Raw genomic sequence first — 12,746 nt, 5'->3', positions numbered from 1 at the left:
GTTGGAAACTAATCTGTTTTTATGCAAGAAAACCTCTGTCCTAGAACTGCAGGCTTATACCTGTATTTTGGGCTTATGGAGAATATGGCAAATCTTGTTCAACCAAGCTTGGAATATACAGCACCTAGGACAGAGATAAACTTTGTCCAAGGTGAGTGGGAATAGTTCAAAGTAAAACTGGGTTAAAAAAAATAGGCTGTGCAAAATAAAAATATTTTCAATATAGTCAGTTTGCAATCTATGAAGGCTAGAATTAACCGATGTCTAACATAATAGCCAGAACACTGCTTTATCCTTTGCCACTTTTTAACCCAGTAATCCCTAACCAGTGGTTTGTGAGCAAGATATTGCCACCACCTCCTTTGATGTTGCTCCCAGTGGCCTTAAAGTAGGTCAATCACAGTCCCACAGATCACAATAGACATCTGTTCAATTCAGCCTATATAGATTACATTTTTGGCTAACTATATAAAATACATTTTGAACAGTTTTATTTTGTGCCATGAGACTTTTATTACACATGTTAGAACTAACCCTTTCTTTGTCCTTGAAACTTAGGAAATAAAGGCATATGTTAAAGACCGTGTTGGGCTGGAGCACCTGGGTCAACTTTACTTCAAGGGCCCCAAAACTCACAGACCTTCTTCATCTATATGTATATCTATCTATCTATCTATCTATCTATCTATCTAGCATCTATCATCATCATCTATCTATTTATAATCTGTCAGTCTGCCCAGTGTAATAATTTTATGATTCAGACAAGTGTTGGCACTCTGGTCAGCTATCTCCCTCAGGCACCCCTCTCTGATTCTTTTCTTAATAGGATAGCAACCTAGCAATACTTTAAAGGTCAGAATAGAAAATAAATAGGAGAGGGCCTGAAAAGATACACAAGCAACAAGAAATAATAATAATAATATTGAAACTGAACTCACAAACTCTATCTATTTTTTTGGTTGCTGTGGTATATAAATCCATTGCAAAGCCCTGGGAGCTCTCTTGCAGGACTTAAAAAAGGATGTTGCCTTAACATTTCCTCCAATTATTTTGAGATTTTAAGTATTTGGTTTACAAATAGTGATGAGTGAATTTTGTTGGCAGGCATAGATTCACAGCGAATTTCCGCATTTCGGCATTCGCCATTGTTTTGCGAAACTTCAGTGAAAATTCGGCGACGAAAAATTCACAGTTGCGTCAAAAAAGGGTGCGGTTGCGTCAAAAAACGGGCGCAGTGGCATCAAAATGGGCATCTAGAAGCCAAACCCATTGGTAGATACTTGCAATAATGGTATTTCTCACCTCTCTGCAGAGACCTTTCCATGATGTTGGTAAAAGGGAGATAATTAAGCTTTCTCTTGAAGAATGACATTATCTGCTTGAAGGGCTGTTCAACTCAGCATTGTTTGTAATCTCCTTTCATTCAAGCTCCAAAATCATGAACATGGCTGCCATTTCCAGATTATTCACTCCTGATAAATCTGATATTTCTCATCCTATCTCTATCATTCCCCCAGAACATGTCAAGTACTCTTGCCATTTCCAGGAAACCTCAAACAACGTTCTAAAACTCATCTATATGTCCTGTTTCTGTTATTCCAAATGCACCAAATTTCAGGTTCAAGATATTCTCTTGCAGATTTGCTGGCAAGGTCCAGTGTCTTGTTTATTGGATAGGTTTAGGTCTTGGGAAAAGATCTTAAGTTCACGTGAAGGATTTTCAGGTTCTCTGTCTGACCAATAATTTTTATTCTAAGTTTATTCTTAAGCCTTGGAAGCCTCTGCAGAGTCTTAAGAGAGACGTAATGTAAGACTCTCTTGCTTACTGCCAGTGTCTGCAGTCGGGTGCCCTTGTGAGTCTGCAGATTATTCTATCCAGTATTCATCTACAGATTTGTTTTTCATTCAAATGAACTTTACCCTTTTTAAGACATATACCATATCATCTGCATAAGTAGATATAAATTAGTGGCAAGAAAAACAGAATGCTTGGATTTACCAGTCATTAATTTTGAAATAAACACTTCTAAGGAATGGGAGTTCCCTTGTTTTTACTCAGCAGGAAAGCCAAACAAAACATATATTGCTTTGTAAATCCTACTTGAACAGCATAGTGTACCTGTTAATTAATCTGCCTGCATTTTGATTCTCATATCAGGAACAGTGTATTACATTTCTTGTCATGGAAATATCCTTTGCTTTAAAGTTCCTGTAGTAGGGATTTGAGCGTGGGGATGTCACAAAGAATGTCTTATCCAAGGCAGGTTAATTTAAAAAACTGTAAAACATGTAATATAACTTAAAAGATCTATTAATAATGAGATTGATTTTTATATATATATATATATATATATATATATATATATAATTCAATGAATTCTTTCATGGGTTTGCAATGTCATTCTAATTTCCTTCAAATGCATTTAACCCAATGAAGAAATACGTACGTAGAATGAAGGGAGATGAAGAAAAAGCAGGGGTAGTTTGCCCAGCAATCTGTGTAATATGGATACTTATGAGTGAAAAAAACATATGTTTTAGTTCATAGAATTACATCAGGAATGTTCTTTGTCTAAAAATACTGTATGAAATAAAGCAGGTAGAAGCTTATTTAAACAACAGCTTCGCACACATATGTTGCTAAAAATGTGCTGTAAAGGTGACTAAAATAAATTTGCAGAAGATTGCTATTTTTATAAAAAAAAGGGAACAGCAGGGGAAGCCGCCCTTGCACTAGAAAGCTCTATTCAGCTGCTAGGATTTGGCTGTTAGTGTAATGTCACTGTGTTCTTTGTTTATATAAATTCTTGTTAAAGCTTCTGAACACCCATTAGTAAAATGGTAAGATCACCACTGTGCACTTATGATATGGTAGAATTCTCCTATCATACAAGTCATATAGTGTCTACTGCCCAAGGGGTTTTTACAAAAGGGCAAAAACTTTTTTCTGGAAAACATTTACAATTATGAAATTTCACATTTCTTTATGTTAACAAGTAACAACCTAAATGGCACCACAATCCATGTCGCTAAGCATCTTAATATACTATCACTAAAGTGATATTTCAGGAATTTTCCTACTGCTCTGTTCTTTTCTAACACATATATTTGGGGTAATATAATAAAAGGTGCAAAAGTCAATGGACCAGTGGTAGTGGCCTTTTAGGTTATCCCAGGGACTCGACCTCAATCCCACCTCCTAACCTCTTTAAGCCTAGCTTTAACAGCAAGTCACTGAACAGTATAGTGTATGGATTAGCTTGGTACAAGCATCAGTGAATACAACATACTTTTGATTTCTCTGTACATCAAGGAGGTCTGTACAATGTGGTCCCTAGCCTGTACTCTCTTGTCCAAAAAAGGGCAACTGAATAACTCCATAGAAAAATATTTGTTATTGTTATGCAATAATAATAACCAATTACTCCTTAAAATACACTTTACAGTCAGATACTCAATCTGCCAGTATGGTGTGGGAGGAGGTACCAAGGGCAAACCAAAGCAGAAACTAGAAATGCCATGTTGAGTTTTTAAGTAGACTAAAAAACCATCATGTAAAATGTTCATGTGTAGTTGGTCCTTTAGTAAGTTTCAACAACTCTATGGTCAGTGGGCAAGTGAAGTATGTGGGTGGCTTAGTAGTTTAGTGGTTATCATTCCTGCCTTGTAGCACTGAGGCTCTGTGTTTGATTTAAGGACCTAGTCAGCAACTACAAAAAGTTTGTATGTTATTCCCATGCTTGTGTGAGTTTCCTCCGGGTACCTCAGTTTCCCCTCACATGGCTGTTAAACTGGCTCCTGATTAAGTAATGTAAAAGTAATGTGTGTGTTTTTGTGATAGGGACCTAGACTGCAAGCTCAGTTGGGACTGGGCCTGATGTAAATGATGAGCATTCTCAGTAAAGTGCCAAATAACATGACATTGCTATATTAATAAAGCTATCAGCACACTGGTAAAGAGGCTGATGCACAGCAGCAGTGAAAACTAGCCGTATTGGTCTGTCATGTTGATCAGATTTATAGTGAATTTCAAAATCGATTTTCAAATCCACAGACATTTTTTTTTGAAAGAAGACAGAAAACAAATCACAACAAGAGGTCACAAGAGCCATAATGTTTGTTAATACCTAGAATTGTCTTGATCTTACTAATTAAAGGCCTTTGGAGTTTGTCATGTGTTGCCTTTACATTTACATAATTTTAAATTAAAACATATAAAAGTTTCAGTAACATGCCTGTCCAAACCTTTGCAAATGCTATATTCACAATAATGTTTATACATTATTAATCTTTTCAAATCTGAATATGAACTGCAATTTTGCATGAAAATGTAATTTAAATTTCTTGTCTGTTTAGTACCTGTTCATTGCTTGTATCAGTTCCTTTTAATCACACCCCAATAATATCTTGCTAGAAAATGTGCTGCTGCCCTCCTATTGCTTACAAATTAAAAAGGAATGCAAGAATAACAGGAACACTTTTATACCAGCCTTCCTATTTATATTACGTTAATTAATAATTTAGGGATCGATAACCATTTTTACCAGTTGGGCTTATAAAATACCAGCCAGAAGGCAACCATAGGATAAATAGGCAGGATTAAGTAAGAAAAGCAGAGGATCACTGCCTATCTCCAGTCAAGCTAAATCTACAAGCAAAGTAGCAAAAGAAAGCCCCACAACTGGAATATCATTATACATTCTTCTTATAATATTTCCACTAACAAATGTAAATGTAATGTGAAATGTTAAATAGAGATTTTGTCATCTTTTGTTCTATACAGGATACAATGAAATATTCAATTTCACTAGATTGCCTAAACTTTTGCAAAAAATTGTGCCTTGTCAAACAAATAGCTATTTTGTGACCCGTACCATGGACATGTGCAGAGTATGATACTATATCACAGTATGGTATGTAGTATTCCACTCTGTCCTACTGCTGGATTTCCAACCTGTGGCTCAACAATATCACTGGGAAGCAATGTCCTGGGCCATTTGATTTTTTGCTAAATAAGATTTGAATTCTGAAACCTAAACTGACCCACCCATCACCTGTCTGGTAGAGAATCTGGCTGCAGATTAGCACTAGTAATAATAATAATTATTATAGTACATTTTATTCAGGTTAGGTTGTAACAGAGATTACCCTTAAACTGTTGCAGAACTATATGATGTGTAACCCATGGGAAAATTCTGGGAGTTTTGAAAAGCTGGTGCAGCAAATTGTTATAACCTTGTTAAATATATGTATATTTTGTCCTTGTGTGACCAGTGTCTCTTTTTCACATAGTTTTGCTACCATGGTTTATGATAGAGTTGAATCAACTAATTTGCGTGACTTTCACTGAATATAAATGTAATAAATAACTGCTGTTTGGAAATGTTTTGCTCCAGAATCTTGTGCGTTTGTGATACTGCAAATGCACAACCATTATTGTTGCTGGCTGGGCATTGCCAGCTGCAACCTGAAATAATCTAGGTAGGATATGTTCAGAACAGTGAGCACTTGCACAATTCCTGCTGGTCCGGCTCTTTAGAAGGGACAGTGTACTTACAACAGAACTGAACTTGCTGTGTTTAGGGGCTTTTTGCTCCTGTCGGAGGGAATCTGGCCAATAGACATACAAATGTGAAAAAATTAAATTAAAAAAAAAAAAGAAAGCAAATTAATTTTCCATACCTCTGGCATTGGCAGTGTAGTAGTGGCCCAAAACCATCTCTCTAGGGAAATGAAGAACAGATTTCAGGCTGTATTGGAATGTCGAAAATGTATTTCAAGCTGAAGGTGTACGTTTGTATAGTACAGACTGTAGCTTTGCACTGCAGCTCTGCTCATCTTGTACAGATGTGAAGTACATCATGTATCTCTAAAGCCTGTGAAATAGATGGTAAGATAGGAAGGAATGGAAAATATAAAATAAAATGTAAATTCCCTAAATAAAGAGTTAAAGAGGGATAGTAAAATATGGCTCCCAACATCAAACTGGTTGAACTGGGACAGTTAAGGTCCTTTATTGCGTGTACATACAGGCTCTGTACTACAAACAATTAATTTGCATCTGAGAAAATACAAGGCCTGATACTATGCTCTTGGGTGGTCCCTCTAATTTCTTATCTCCTAAATGTACATTGGCAGCAGGGAGAAGAGGGAATATTGTGGCTTTATCTGATTTAATTCCCTCTACTTAAGCTGGCCATACATGCATACAGATACAAGGTTTCCTACCATTGTCTGTTTGTGTGTGTTGAGCTAACAATTTGGATGGATACTGTCATGCTATGGATGTTGTTTGTTTCTGTTATAGGACAGGCTGGAAACTTTTGATTTTACCTCTTTGTTTATATGACAATACCTGTATTCGTACAGCCAATCTTGGCATAACAATAATACAATCTTTCCACATGCTGATGTCCTTACTGATAATCTCACTGCTCTGTTTGCATCCATGGTCCAGCTATTGACCAATCTTCTCTACAAACTTGCCCATATTTCCAACTGTTTATCTGGTATATGACAATATTTTGGTATGTATTTCTGTACTGCCATATTGCCAGCTTTGTTCAACATTTAATGCTGGAAAAACAAAGGGAATTCTGTGAAATGTGACTGTCCATTAGGCCAATCTGCTAGCTAGACACATTGCAAGATCATTTGAACTATGGACTCATCTCTATGATCATCGTCATACAGAAGTGCAGTTCTCTGCAGTTATTAACTAATTAATTATTCACCCCATTTGCAGAATTAGGAAATTAGTTGGTCTAGTTTTACATTTTCAAGCAATTACATTAAATATTGATCATTCCATATAATTAGTATATGCATGTAGTAAACAGTTTGGTCAGAAACTGACTGAATAGTATTGTTTTTCTAGTTCAAGAGACCTTTAAAGAACTAAAAGACACTTTTGTTTTTTGTATTTATAGAACAGTACAGGTCAGAACTGGGAACTGGGATTCCAAATAGGCCCTGGCATTTCAAGTACACAGAGGCCCACTCAGCTCCACCCCCACAGGCCCAATAAACAGTGACTGTCTATGGATTCTTATTTGCCTCCATGCCGCTGGAACATATTTATCAAAGACTGAAAACAGAGTGTAAATTAAATCCCCAGGTCTCTGTTTGCTTAGATTTCTATGAACATAGACCTTGTTTTGTTTTGTCCTTTTTTTTTCTTTTTTTTTTTAAACTAAAAAAAAAATCCCCTCGATACAAGTAAATAGAAATCTATGAAATTTCCCTGTGGTGAACTATAGGAGAGCTCTGTTTTCAACCACTGAAATATAGAGCCCATTGTATTTTAAAAATATATGGTAGGACACGGCTCTGTTTGGACCAAGGTTCTCAGGGGACTAGCCCCCATTTTCCACAGACAATAAGAAAAAACCTTATTCAGAGGCCCTTCTTAAGTTAGCACACATGCATCTATCTAACTTAACCAAAACCTGATAACTCCTAGAAAATTTGTGGGAGTTGACAGGTCTTTTGCAGGTAATTCTAATTCAAAGTGATTCAGTAGGCTACATGGCAGCAGCTTAATTTACAGTGTAAGGGCAATGGCACACAGATATTAGCATTAATATTTCTCTTGCCTGGCTTCCCCCCCACCTTCCTCCTCCATTATCTGCTTTAGTTAGAGTCACATTAAAGTGAATAAAGTCATTACAATTCCCCAGTCCAGATTTGTTGAGCATATGTTTCTGGTGATATATAAGTAAATGATGGTGATGTTATCACGGATGATGTTCTACTGACAAACCCAGGAGCATCTGCTACCCATGCAAATTACAAAGACTAACTTTGCAGAAAAGCAGATAACATTACTACAGCTTCTGAGGGTATCATAAGCTCTTTTTTCCAAGGGTACCATAAACTCAATTATATTTCATTAAACTCTTCTTTCGTTGCATTATTTAAACACTGCTGTTTATAATGCTGAATTATTACTTCAGATGAAAAACACAAAGATTACTGTTTTGGCTCCATTTCAAGGTCAGCCTCCATAGCCAATATACGTAATTGCTATCCATGTTCTTATTAGTTATTCATGAGGCATAAATAAATTTAATCTCACAGGCCAAGATTGTTCAAAAGGAAGAAAATTAGTCATGGGTTAACCCCTAAATCACCAGGTCATGTTGTAGACAAATCACTTTTTTACAGAGCAGTTATGTCTGAAATAAAAACATACATTAATGTAAGTTCTGCCCAGTATAATGTTTGTTGGGTTTATATAGTGGAAATAAAATATAGCTACATTCATTTAGATCAGGGCGAGGTGGCCCTCTGGAAAATTTTGGCCCCCAGGAATAAGTATCTTTCTGATTACAGAAACATGCTATCAAATACTAGATATTTTCCCCTATCTGGGCCTAAATATTAATACCCCCCCAAATAGGAATAACATTGTTGCAAATACGAGTTGTGACTGTAAATAGGGCATATACAGACAGCTTGTCATCTGAGTTAGAAATACCAATTGGGAACAGTGCTCTGGAAACATATTTTTCTATCCTCTCCACTTACATAAACAGTTGGATTTTTGGTATTGTAGATCACGCCTAATTAAAATAAATATTTCTCGCAAACATTTAAATATTTAAAATAAATATTTCTTTCCCACAGTTTCTAAAAACAAAAGTAGAAATCTTTAATTTAAAATTTATATGACTTCTAAATGCAGGCTGAAATCCCCACTGGGCAATATTAACTAGTAACAATGAAGATACTAAATCTTGTGTGCAGAAAGCACTGTCTAAGGGTTGCAGCTTCAGGGGTCCCAATTTGCTTTTAAGGCTGCTGGTCTCTGGGCTCTCCAGAGCTGAATATTGCAGTCCCGGCCTAAAGGTGGCCATACACGGGCCGTTTCTGGCTGCCGATATCAGTCCCTTAGACTGATTCGGCAGCTTATCAGCCTGTGTATGGGCTCTAACGACGGGCCTACCCAACCAACATCTGGCCTGAAATTGGGCAGATCTCGATCGGGCAGGTTTGAAAATTAGTTGCATCAGGGACTACATTGGCTCATTAATGCGGCCCCCGAACTGACGGGCGCCTATACCTGTCGTTCTAATTCGATCAGTTTGCTCCTAGGGCCAAATGACTGAAGTAGCTCAATATTGCTGACCCATAGGTGGGGATATCAGGAGATGATGCGATCTTAGCGTGTATGGCCACCTTTATTAATAAGTCTTCTTTTATTAGAGCAGAGCACTAATTTAGGAACCATGTGGATTATAGCAATGCTGTAAATTTAATGACCTTTTATATTGGGTACAAACTGCTTGGTCTGCCTGTTCAGCCCAACAGCAAGCCAAATCATTGGTCAATTTGCTACACACATGGGAGGCAAAATGCCCCATTACAGGCTCTGACCTGCCTCATATCCAAAGAGAAATTTTCTAGCTTGGTAACTCAGCACACATGGCAATGTCAGCCAGAATGCCTTATCTACCCCGTGAATTCATCCAGCTTTGCACTCTTTATTGGTATATGGAGACCTTTCAGCCAATAACTGTGTTCTCTTTTTTTACCCACTTTAAAGGACACCCCAAAAATAAAAATGTGCTGAATTAAAAAAAAAACACACAATTCTAAGCAACTTTACAATATACATTAATCACACATTTGTAATGGTTTTTAAGTTATTTGAATATATTATTGCTATTAGAATCAGTGATTGTCTGTCCATTTCTATTCTCTGTTCTGGTGGCTCTGGCTTTAGAAACAATGTAACATAAACCAGCAAACTGACAGATCTGTTCTGCTGGAAGAGACTGGCATTGGCAACATTGGCATACATTTCGTGATATGTACATTGTGTCATACATATTGTCATTTTGTCATGTCATACATTGTGTCATACATATTGTCATACAATTTCTCAGCACCGTCATTGCAAAAAGTCATAACCAAGAGTTAAACAAATGCTGCTTTCAACAGTAATTATATTTACAAACAACATTAAAACCACTACATTTTTAAGCTTGAGTTGCTTAGCATTATGTTTAATTTTATTAGACGACAAATTATTTTTTGGGTTGACGTCCTTTAAACCTAATTATTAATTATATAACGCCAAGCTCCCTAGCAGAACTACACAGGGTATTGGACGTAGTTGGATAGTAGAAGAAAGTTGTACTAAGTTTAGAAAAATATATAAAGAAACAATGCAAACTTTAAAAAACGATGAATGACATCTTCTCGTCAGGCATTATACATAATTACATCCCGAATATATTCTGTGTAGTACCAGGGTGATACACTTTACACCTACAAAACTATAACATTACACTGCAGCAGATACACATTGTTGCATTTATTTAGTGTTATAAGGCAGTATGGTGAGGGCCCTGGTCAGAAGAGCTTACAGTCTAGAAAGGACGGATAGCAAGGCAAGCAGAGAGCCGGTGAATGAACGTAAGTTGCATGTGGGACAGTGGCCAGCAGATGGCAGTATAAAGCTCCGGCTCCATGAGGAAGTACAGTAGAGGCCGCAGCTCCATGCAGACTGTCTCCCGTTCCCCTCATGCTCCTCTCTGAGTCGTGCAGTCTCCTGTGGGCGTGGCTTGCGGGAGGAGATATTTAATAATGTTCCACGTGAGGGATCAGGACTGGACTTGAGCTGCTGTAATGGGAAGCTTGTCACGTAGGGAGCAGCAGGCGAGAGCGGGCTAGGATCCCTCCCTCCTCCCTCTGGAACAGAGGCTCAGCCAGGGGACAAGGAACCTTACTCCAGCCTAACCCCGGAACTGGCACAACCTCCTTGCAGGTAAGTGTCCCTTTGCCTTTTATGGGGCAGCGCTGAGCAACCTGTATATGGACAGGAGCCCGTATATTACTTACCATTTTCCCCGGACTCCACCTGAAGCCTCCCCCCGTCTCATGGCACAGATCCGCGTAGGACTTTCATATATATCAGGATATGGAGTTAGAGCGACCCATTGGGTCGGACCCACCAGCGGCTAAAGGAACCTGCTGCACGGAAACGGGATGTGTTTCACAAAGTGACCTTACCCACCGGGGCCCCTGAAGGATTAAACACCGGGGTAAAGGGCTAACGATGTACAGGTTGCGCACCGCCGCCCTGGGCATTATCCCTTCCCTGTGCCCCGGCACCGAACTCTCTCTCCCTCTCTCATTGGTTATGGGGGCCGCTAGTGATCTACACTGAGAACAAAGGGATTCGCTTGGGTCCAGTCAGTATGCGGAATAGTTGAGATGAGAGAATGAGGAGTTCGGGATTGTTATTCTGTTAGCAGATCGGTACTAGCTAGGGCCCATTGTGTCTTTCACCCCAAGGATCAGCAAAGAAATGCATAGCTTTACTCCCGGGTAATCTACGTGTGTCAGGGAGTGTCGGGAGTTGAAGTTTAATAACAGCTAATGCTAAAGGAAATCTCCACCAAAACCTAATTTTTATGATCAATGAATGCAAATGTCATTCTAAGCAACTGCACAATATATGTTGATTAAACCAATTCCATAGTTAAAGCTGTAGAAGTGCTACAGCAAGCTGGCTGTTTCTATTCTCTGCACTAGTGGCCAGCTGATTTTTACAGACCTGGAGGAGGACTACCTTCTGATATGTTGTTTCAAGAATAAAGAGGGATACTTCTGCTTTTAATTGCCCTTTCAGTTAGAGATAACTTAAATCATGCAAAAAAGTTTTTAGATTAAGTTCCCCTTTAATAATGGCAAAATTTACCTATGAATATGAAAATGTAATTAGGGAAGAGCTTTTCTTACATAGTGTTGCAGTTGGTCAGAGCGTATTATTAGCTATAACTCTGCCCAGCTCCTGCTTGAGAACACAGACACTTGCATGGCAGTTTATTGTACAGTCAGTTGGTTGTGTTGTAGCTTCATAACTTTGCATAGAAATAATAGCCTGGCTATTAAGTGCCTGTTTGTTCCATATATACTGTTGGCTACTGTGCAGGGCTGGGTCCCAGAAAGCCAATGCACATGGTGATCCTTTGTGTATAAATGAAGCTAAACGTGATAGTACAAAGGCATGGATACACAGGTCTCTCTGGCACATGTACCGGGTGATGGCTGGACAGCTGGCAGAGGAATCAGAGCAGAGCTATGCAGTTCCATAAGGCAGCCTGGCACATAAATCACATTCAGTCCTGCTGGGAATCTGCAGTTCAGAGATTAGCAGCTGTGCTTTACATACAGATAAAGAAAGAGATAAGGGGGAATGTAGCTAAAGTGCAAGCTATAGCTCACTTGGGTGTAATGAAATTAATTCCTTACACAGTGTGATACTGTTCCATTTGCCTCCTTTATGCTAACACCACAGTATAATGTCATTAGAGGTTAATTTCCAACTGGTACTTCTATCAGTTAGAGCAAATGTAGTCTTATGATCCCAGCTCAGCCAATGCTTGCCTGTTCCCTCCCAGCTCAACACATTCCTTGTCTGCCCTAATCCCACTTGGTAAATCGCACGTACACAGATACTTGAAGACACAATAGGCTGACAGAATGTCAAACATCCAGCGCACCAGCTGTGGAGAACTACAGATTTCAGTATAGCTTTGGCTTGGAGGATTTAGGGGAAAGTCTGGGAGTTGTGTGTATGCATGGATGTATGTTTGTATTTAGTGCTACTTGTGTACACAGCACTGTACAGCAGCACACTGAAAGGTGAATAGCCCCAAGTCCATTACAGTTGAGCTGCAGCTTTAATGTTACAGTGCAGAGAGTCACAACACCTGTCTCTTACTAACCAACTG

At 38.5% G+C, this 12,746-nt stretch overlaps 1 protein-coding gene across 1 annotated transcript in view; it reads left to right on the top strand.

The window, feature by feature from the left end:
* The first annotated feature begins 10,663 nt into the window (after window positions 1-10,663).
* Window positions 10,664-12,746, top strand: part of tiparp (TCDD inducible poly(ADP-ribose) polymerase) — a 35,927-nt gene continuing 33,844 nt past the window's right edge. Inside the window, exon 1 of the mRNA NM_001112942.1 lies at window positions 10,664-10,774. The gene's annotated coding sequence lies outside the window, so the exon portion shown is untranslated. The remainder of the gene's footprint in view (window positions 10,775-12,746) is intronic.

This window comes from Xenopus tropicalis, chromosome 5 (assembly GCF_000004195.4).
Source record: "Xenopus tropicalis strain Nigerian chromosome 5, UCB_Xtro_10.0, whole genome shotgun sequence".
Classification (NCBI taxonomy): domain Eukaryota; kingdom Metazoa; phylum Chordata; class Amphibia; order Anura; family Pipidae; genus Xenopus; species Xenopus tropicalis.
The sequence above is the reverse complement of the archived record's forward strand: the minus strand, read 5'-3'. Positions and strand labels throughout refer to the sequence as shown.